Raw genomic sequence first — 9,398 nt, 5'->3', positions numbered from 1 at the left:
ATCACAGAAGACGCTGGGGCATATACATCACATGAGACACTGGAGCTGGGACATATACATAACAGCAGATGCTGAGGCAAATACATCCCTGGAGATGCTGGACATGTACAGTGGGTACGAAAGTATTCATATGCATTTACATTTTTCACTCTTTGTTTCATTGGAGCCATTTGGTAAATACAAAAAAAGTTCATTTTTTTCTCATTATTGTACACTCTGCACCTCATCTTGCCTGAAAAAAAAACAAATGTAGAAATTTTTGTAAATTTATTAAAAATGAAAAACTGAAATATCACATGATCATAAGTATTCAGACCCTTTGGTCAGTATTGAGTAGAAGCACCCTTTTGAGCTAATACAGCTATGAGTCTTCATGGAAATGATGCAACAAGTTTTTCACACCTGGATTTGAGGATCCTCTGCCATTCTTCCTTGCAGATCCTCTCCAGTTCCGGCAGGTTGGATGGTGAACGTTGGTGGACAGCCATTTTCAGGTCTCTCCGGAGATGCTCAATTGGATTTAGGTCAGGGCTCACAGAGTTGTTCTGAAGCCACTCCTTTGTTATTTTAGCTGTGTGCTTAGGGTCATTGTCTTGTTGGAAAGTGAACCTTTATCCAAGTCTGAGGTCCAGAGCACTCTGGAAGAGGTTTTCATCCAGGTTCTCTCTGTATATGGCTGCATTCATGTTTCCTTCAATTGCAACAGTCGTCCTGTCCCTGCAGCTGAAAAACACCCCCATTGCATGATTCTGCCACCACCATGTTTCACTGTTGGGATTGTATTGGGCAGGTGATGAGCAGTGCCTGGTTTCCTCCACACATACCACTTAGAATTACCACCAAAAAGGTCTATCTTCATCTCATCAAACCAGAGAATCTTATTTCTCACAGTCTGGGAGTCCTTTATATGTTTTTTTTTTTTTTTTTTTTTAGCAAACTCTACGCAGGGTTTCATATGTCTTGCACTGAGGAGAGGCTTCTGTCAGGCCACTGTGCCATAAAAGCCTGACTCGTGGAGAGCTGCAGTGATAGTTAACTTTGTGGAACTTTCTCCCATCTCCCTACTGCATCTCTGGAACTCAGCTACAGTGATCTCGGGGTTCTTCTTTACCTCTCTCACCAAGACTCTTCTCCCACAATTGCTCAGTTTGGCTGGATGGCCAGGTCTAGGATGACTTCTGGTTGTCCCAAACTTCTTCCATTTAAGGATTATGTAGTGTAACAAAACACTCCGGGATCGCCTTTGCTGGGGTCAAAGGTCACGTGGTTTGTGCATTGAATTCTGAGGCGACAGCAGGTTTCCAAGTTGGCTGACCTTAGGTCAGGTTTATTAAAGTGAAAGCAACAAAGAAAAAACAAAACATAAAAATAAATCTTAGCCTGTCGGGCACTAACTAAACCAATACGTTGCTATCTTAACAACTGGGGGGGCTTCTCCCACCCAGCTAACAACACATAGTCCTTGAGCACAGCTCTCACTCACGTTTGTCTCACACAGACAGCCAATCTGTGTGCCCCAGGCTGACGATGGAAACCTCCAGCTGGTCATCCTTTATTCCTGCACTTATTAACCCCTCGGTATCCTGAAGATACTGAGCGGCCTAACTCACATAGGACAAGTACCTGGGTGAGATATATCTGCCCCCGACTACCAGACCGACATGACTCTTACATATCCCCCCCCTTGCTCAGACCGCTCCGGTCGAGCAAGAGCACTCCTGAAACAGTGCACTCGAGACAGGGCATCAGCGTTCCCCATCTGCATCCCGGGGCGGTGCTCCACCGTAAAAGAGTACGCCTGCAGAGCAAGGAACCACTGGGTTACCCGACTATTACGGTCCTTGTGTAGGTGCATCCACTTGAGAGGGGCATGGTCCGTGACCAGCCTAAACTTCCTACCCGCCAGGTAATACTTGAGGGAGTCGAGAGCCCATTTAATGGCTAGGCACTCTTTTTCAACTACGGCATACCTCTGCTCATGTACATTCAGTTTCCGGCTGAGGTAGAGGACCGGGTGTTCCACTCCGTCCCTCACCTGTGAAAGTACAGCTCCGACACCAGTATCAGAGGCATCAGTTTGCACCACAAACTCGCCGCTGAAATCAGGAGCCACTAGTACTGGCTGAGAGCACAAAGCCCGTTTCAGGCTGTGGAAGGCCTCTTCAGCAGCCGAGGTCCATTTTACCATGACAGAACCCTTCCCTTTGGTAAGGTCTGTCAAAGGGGTAGCCATGGCTGCAAAATCGGGTATGAACCGGCGATAATAGCCGGCAATCCCCAGGAAAGCTTGTACTTGTTTCTTGTTCACTGGTTGCGGCCAGCCCTGAATTGCCTGTATTTTGTCGATCTGTAGTTTAACCACTCCTCTGCCAATCACGTAGCCCAAGTAGCGGGCTTCTTCAAGTCCGATGTGGCATTTCTTGGGGTTCGCCGTTAAGCCCGCGTCTCGTAGGTCATCAATCACTGCCTGTACCTTCCGGAGGTGAGTTTCCCAGTCCATGCTGTAAATTACGATGTCATCCATGTAGGCCGAAGCGTACTGCCTGTGGGGCCTCAAGACTCGATCCATCAATCTCTGGAACGTTGCTGGAGCTCCGTAAAGTCCAAACGGCATGTAGACATACTGGAACAGACCTTCTGGTGTAGCAAATGCCGTCTTCTCTCTGGCCGCCTCTGCCAGAGGGATCTGCCAGTACCCCTTTGTTAGATCCAGGGTCGTAATGTATCGGGCTTTACCAAGCCGGTCGATTAACTCATCGACCCGGGGCATAGGGTACGCATCAAATTTAGAAACCGCATTCAGTTTCCTAAAGTCATTACAAAACCGGATGAAGCCATCCGTGTCATGATTCTCAATGGCGAGAGAACATAGCCCAGCATATATGAGAACTAGCTCTTGGAAGATGGAAACTATACTGACCATGAACTAAACCTGCCGCACAACTAGAAGTGGCCGGGTAGCATGCCTACGTTTTTTAACCCTAGATGCCCAGCGCCAGCCGGAGAACTACCTAATCCTAGCAGAGGAAAAGACAGTCCTGGCTCACCTCTAGAGAAATTTTCCCAAAAGGCAGACAGAGGCCCCCACATATATTGGCGGTGATTTTAGATGAAATGACAAACGTAGTATGAAAATAGGTTTAGCAAAATCGAGGTCCGCTTTCTAGATAGCAGGAAGACAGAAAGGACACTTTCATGGTCAGCAGAAAACCCTATCAAAACACCATCCAGAAATTCCTTTAAGACTCTAGCATTAACTCATAACACCAGAGTGGCAATTTCCGATCACAAGAGCTTTCCAGACACAGTAACGAAACAGCAGCTGTGAACAGGAACAAAATGCAAAAACACACAAGGACAAAAGTCCAACTTAGCTGGGAGTTGTCTAGTAGCAGGAACAAGCACAGAAGGCTTCTGATTACATTGTTGACCGGCAAGAAACTGACAGAGGAGCAAGGTTATATAGCGACTCCCACATCCTGATAGGAGCAGGTGAACAGAGGGGATGATGCACACAAGTTCAATTCCACAAGTGGCCACCGGGGGAGCCCAGAATCCAATTTCACAACAGTACCCCCCCCTCAAGGAGGGGGCACCGAACCCTCACCAGAACCACCAGGGCGATCAGGATGAGCCCTATGAAAGGCACGGACAAGATCGGAGGCATGAACATCAAAGGCAGTGACCCAAGAATTATCCTCCTGACCGTATCCCTTCCATTTGACCAGATACTGGAGTCTCCGTCTGGAAACACGAGAGTCTAAGATCTTTTCCACAACGTACTCCAACTCACCCTCAACCAACACCGGAGCAGGAGGCTCAACGGAAGGCACAACCGGTACCTCATACCTGCGCAACAATGACCGATGAAAAACATTATGAATCGAAAAGGATGCAGGGAGGTCCAAACGGAAGGACACAGGGTTAAGAATCTCCAATATCTTGTACGGGCCGATGAACCGAGGCTTAAACTTAGGAGAAGAAACCCTCATAGGGACAAAACGAGAAGACAACCACACCAAGTCCCCAACACAAAGCCGAGGACCAACACGACGACGGTGGTTGGCAAAAAGCTGAGTCTTCTCCTGGGACAACTTCAAATTGTCCACCACCTGCCCCCAAATCTGATGCAACCTCTCCACCACAGCATCCACTCCAGGACAATCCGAAGATTCCACTTGACCGGAGGAAAATCGAGGATGAAACCCCAAATTACAGAAAAACGGGGACACCAAGGTGGCAGAGCTGGCCCGATTATTGAGGGCGAACTCCGCCAAAGGCAAAAAAGCAACCCAATCATCCTGATCCGCAGACACAAAACACCTCAAATATGTCTCCAAGGTCTGATTAGTCCGCTCGGTCTGGCCATTAGTCTGAGGATGGAAAGCAGATGAAAAAGACAAATCTATGCCCATCCTAGCACAGAATGCCCGCCAAAATCTAGACACGAATTGGGTCCCTCTGTCAGAAACGATATTCTCAGGAATACCATGCAAACGAACAACATTTTGAAAAAACAGAGGAACCAACTCGGAAGAAGAAGGCAACTTAGGCAAGGGAACCAGATGGACCATCTTAGAGAAACGGTCACACACCACCCAGATGACAGACATCTTCTGAGAAACAGGCAGATCCGAAATAAAATCCATCGAGATGTGCGTCCAAGGCCTCTTCGGGATAGGCAAGGGCAACAACAATCCACTAGCCCGAGAACAACAAGGCTTGGCCCGAGCACAAACGTCACAAGACTGCACAAAGCCTCGCACATCTCGTGACAGGGAAGGCCACCAGAAGGACCTTGCCACCAAATCCCTGGTACCAAAGATTCCAGGATGACCTGCCAACGCAGAAGAATGAACCTCAGAGATGACTCTACTGGTCCAATCATCAGGAACAAACAGTCTACCAGGTGGGCAACGATCAGGTCTATCCGCCTGAAACTCCCGCAAGGCCCGCCGCAGGTCTGGAGAAACGGCAGACAATATCACTCCATCTTTAAGGATACCTGTGGGCTCAGAATTACCAGGGGAGTCAGGCTCAAAACTCCTAGAAAGGGCATCCGCCTTAACATTCTTAGAACCCGGTAGGTACGACACCACAAAATTAAACCGAGAGAAAAACAACGACCAGCGCGCCTGTCTAGGATTCAGGCGCCTGGCAGACTCAAGGTAAATTAAATTTTTGTGGTCAGTCAATACCACCACCTGATGTCTGGCCCCCTCAAGCCAGTGACGCCACTCCTCAAAAGCCCACTTCATGGCCAAAAGCTCCCGATTCCCAATATCATAATTCCGCTCGGCGGGCGAAAATTTACGGGAAAAAAAAGCACAAGGTCTCATCACGGAGCAGTCGGAACTTCTCTGCGACAACACCGCCCCAGCTCCGATTTCAGAAGCGTCGACCTCAACCTGAAAAGGAAGAGCAACATCAGGCTGACGCAACACTGGGGCGGAAGAAAAGCGGCGCTTGAGCTCCCGAAAGGCCTCCACAGCATCAGGGGACCAATCAGCAACATCAGCACCCTTCTTAGTCAAATCAGTCAATGGCTTTACAACATCAGAAAAACCAGCAATAAATCGACGATAAAAGTTAGCAAAGCCCAAAAATTTCTGAAGACTCTTAAGAGAAGAGGGTTGCGTCCAATCACCAATAGCCTGAACCTTGACAGGATCCATCTCGATGGAAGAGGGGGAAAAAATGTATCCCAAGAAAGAAATCTTTTGAACCCCAAAAACACACTTAGAACCCTTCACACACAAGGAATTAGACCGCAAAACCTGAAAAACCCTCCTGACCTGCTGGACATGAGAGTCCCAGTCATCCGAAAAAATCAGAATATCATCCAGATACACAATCATAAATTTATCCAAATAATCGCGGAAAATGTCATGCATAAAGGACTGGAAGACTGAAGGGGCATTTGAAAGACTAAAAGGCATCACCAAATACTCAAAATGGCCCTCGGGCGTATTAAATGCGGTTTTCCACTCATCCCCCTGCTTGATTCGCACCAAATTATACGCCCCACGGAGATCAATCTTAGAGAACCACTTGGCCCCCTTTATACGAGCAAACAAATCAGTAAGCAGTGGTAATGGATATTGATATTTAACCGTGATTTTATTCAAAAGTCGATAATCAATACACGGCCTCAAAGAGCCGTCTTTCTTAGACACAAAGAAAAAACCGGCTCCTAAGGGAGATGACGAAGGACGAATATGTCCCTTTTCCAAGGACTCCTTTATATATTCTCGCATAGCAGCGTGTTCAGGCACAGACAGATTAAATAAACGACCCTTAGGGTATTTACTACCCGGAATCAAGTCTATGGCACAATCGCACTCCCGGTGCGGAGGTAGTGAACCAACCTTGGGTTCTTCAAAAACGTCACGAAAGTCAGACAAGAATTCAGGAATCTCAGAGGGAATAGATGATGAAATGGAAACCAAAGGTACGTCCCCATGAGTTCCTTTACATCCCCAGCTTAACACAGACATAGCTCTCCAGTCGAGGACTGGGTTATGAGATTGCAGCCATGGCAATCCCAGCACCAAAACATCATGTAGATTATACAGCACCAGAAAGCGAATAACCTCCTGGTGATCCGGATTAACACGCATAGTCACTTGTGTCCAGTATTGTGGTTTATTACTAGCCAATGGGGTGGAGTCAATCCCTTTCAGAGGTATCGGAGCCTCCAGTGGCTCCAAATCATACCCACAGCGTTTGGCAAAGGACCAATCCATAAGACTCAAAGCAGCGCCAGAGTCGACATAGGCGTCCGCGGTAATAGATGACAAAGAACAAATCAGGGTCACAGATAGAATAAACTTAGACTGTAAAGTGCTAATTGAAACAGACTTGTCAGGCTTCTTAGTACGCTTAAAGCATGCTGATATAACATGAGTTGAATCACCACAATAGAAGCACAACCCATTTTTTCGTCTAAAATTCTGCCGCTCGCTTCTGGACAGAATTCTATCACATTGCATATTTTCTGGCGTTTTCTCAGTAGACACCGCCAAATGGTGCACAGGTTTGCGCTCCCGCAGACGCCTATCGATCTGAATAGCCATCGTCATGGACTCATTCAGACTCGCAGGCACAGGGAACCCCACCATAACATCCTTAATGGCATCAGAGAGACCTTCTCTGAAAATCGCCGCCAGGGCGCACTCATTCCACTGAGTAAGCACAGACCATTTGCGGAATTTTTGGCAGTATATTTCAGCTTCATCTTGCCCCTGAGACAAGGACATCAAGGCCTTTTCCGCCTGAAGCTCTAAATGAGGTTCCTCATAAAGCAACCCCAAGGCCAGAAAAAACGCATCCACATTGAGCAACGCAGGATCCCCTGGTGCCAATGCAAAAGCCCAGTCTTGAGGGTCGCCCCGGAGCAAGGAAATTACAATCCTGACCTGCTGTGCAGGGTCTCCGGCAGAGCGAGACTTCAGGGACAAAAACAATTTGCAATTATTTTTAAAATTTTGAAAGTGAGATCTATTCCCCGAGAAGAATTCAGGCAAAGGAATTCTAGGCTCAGACATAGGTGCATGAACAACAAAATCTTGCAAATTTTGTACCTTTGTGGCGAGATTATTCAAACCTGTAGCTACACTCTGAAGATCCATTAGAAACAGGTGAACACAGAGCCATTCAAGGATTAGAAGGAGAGAAAGAGAGGAAGGCTGCAGTATAGGCAGACTAGCAAGTGATTCAATTAAGAGCACACTCAGAACTAGAGGAAAAAAAAAAAAAAAAAAAAAAAAATTGTAGCAGACTTCTTTTTTCTCTCCTTTCTCAGCCAGTAATTTAACCCTTTTTTGGGCCGGTCAAACTGTCATGATTCTCAATGGCGAGAGAACATAGCCCAGCATATATGAGAACTAGCTCTTGGAAGATGGAAACTATACTGACCATGAACTAAACCTGCCGCACAACTAGAAGTGGCCGGGTAGCATGCCTACGTTTTTTAACCCTAGATGCCCAGCGCCAGCCGGAGAACTACCTAATCCTAGCAGAGGAAAAGACAGTCCTGGCTCACCTCTAGAGAAATTTTCCCAAAAGGCAGACAGAGGCCCCCACATATATTGGCGGTGATTTTAGATGAAATGACAAACGTAGTATGAAAATAGGTTTAGCAAAATCGAGGTCCGCTTTCTAGATAGCAGGAAGACAGAAAGGACACTTTCATGGTCAGCAGAAAACCCTATCAAAACACCATCCAGAAATTCCTTTAAGACTCTAGCATTAACTCATAACACCAGAGTGGCAATTTCCGATCACAAGAGCTTTCCAGACACAGTAACGAAACAGCAGCTGTGAACAGGAACAAAATGCAAAAACACACAAGGACAAAAGTCCAACTTAGCTGGGAGTTGTCTAGTAGCAGGAACAAGCACAGAAGGCTTCTGATTACATTGTTGACCGGCAAGAAACTGACAGAGGAGCAAGGTTATATAGCGACTCCCACATCCTGATAGGAGCAGGTGAACAGAGGGGATGATGCACACAAGTTCAATTCCACAAGTGGCCACCGGGGGAGCCCAGAATCCAATTTCACAACACATCCGGCTTAGGTACCAACACGATTGGACTGGACCAGGCGCTGTGCGACTCCTCAATGACTCCCAAGTCCACCATTGCCATTACTTCCCGGGAGACGGCTTCACGGCGCGCTTCCGGGATCCGGTAGGGCTTCGCATGAACTGTGACCCCAGGTTCTGTGACAATCTCATGTTTCACCAGCTTAGTCCGGCCAGGTTTTTCCGAGAAAAACTGTCGGTTCTGTAACAAAAACTGCTTAACCTCAGATTTTTGTTGTTCCAAGAGAGTCTCGGCAATCTGCACCTCCGGTACGGTAGGTGAGCAAACCGGATGGGGCAGATTCGCCATTAGGGCAGAGCGGTCTTTCCAGGGCTTTATCAGATTCACATGATAAATCTGTTCTGGTTTTCTCTTACCAGGCTGGTACACTTTATAGTTCACTTCACCAACTCTACCTACGATCTCAAAGGGACCCTGCCATTTCGCCAGAAATTTACTATCTACCGTATGGATCAGGATCAACACCCTATCCCCAGATGCAAATCTACGGACCTTAGCGCCTCTATCATAACTTTGCCTCTGGGCACCCTGGGCCTGTAGCATATGGTCCTTAACAATGGGCATCACAGCGGCAATACGGTCCTGCATTTGTGTTACATGGTCGATCACCGTTTTAAAGGGAGTGACTTGTCCTTCCCAGGTCTCTTTTGCGACGTCCAACAGTCCACGGGGACGACGGGCGTACAACAGCTCGAAAGGCGAAAAGCCTATGGAAGACTGGGGAACTTCCCTAATGGCAAACAGCAAGTAGGGTAACAAGTAATCCCAGTTCTTCCCATCTTTGTCTATCG

The sequence above is a fragment of the Ranitomeya variabilis genome, chromosome 5 (genome assembly GCF_051348905.1).
Source record: "Ranitomeya variabilis isolate aRanVar5 chromosome 5, aRanVar5.hap1, whole genome shotgun sequence".
In the NCBI taxonomy this organism is placed as follows: domain Eukaryota; kingdom Metazoa; phylum Chordata; class Amphibia; order Anura; family Dendrobatidae; genus Ranitomeya; species Ranitomeya variabilis.
This window is presented reverse-complemented; position numbering follows the sequence as displayed.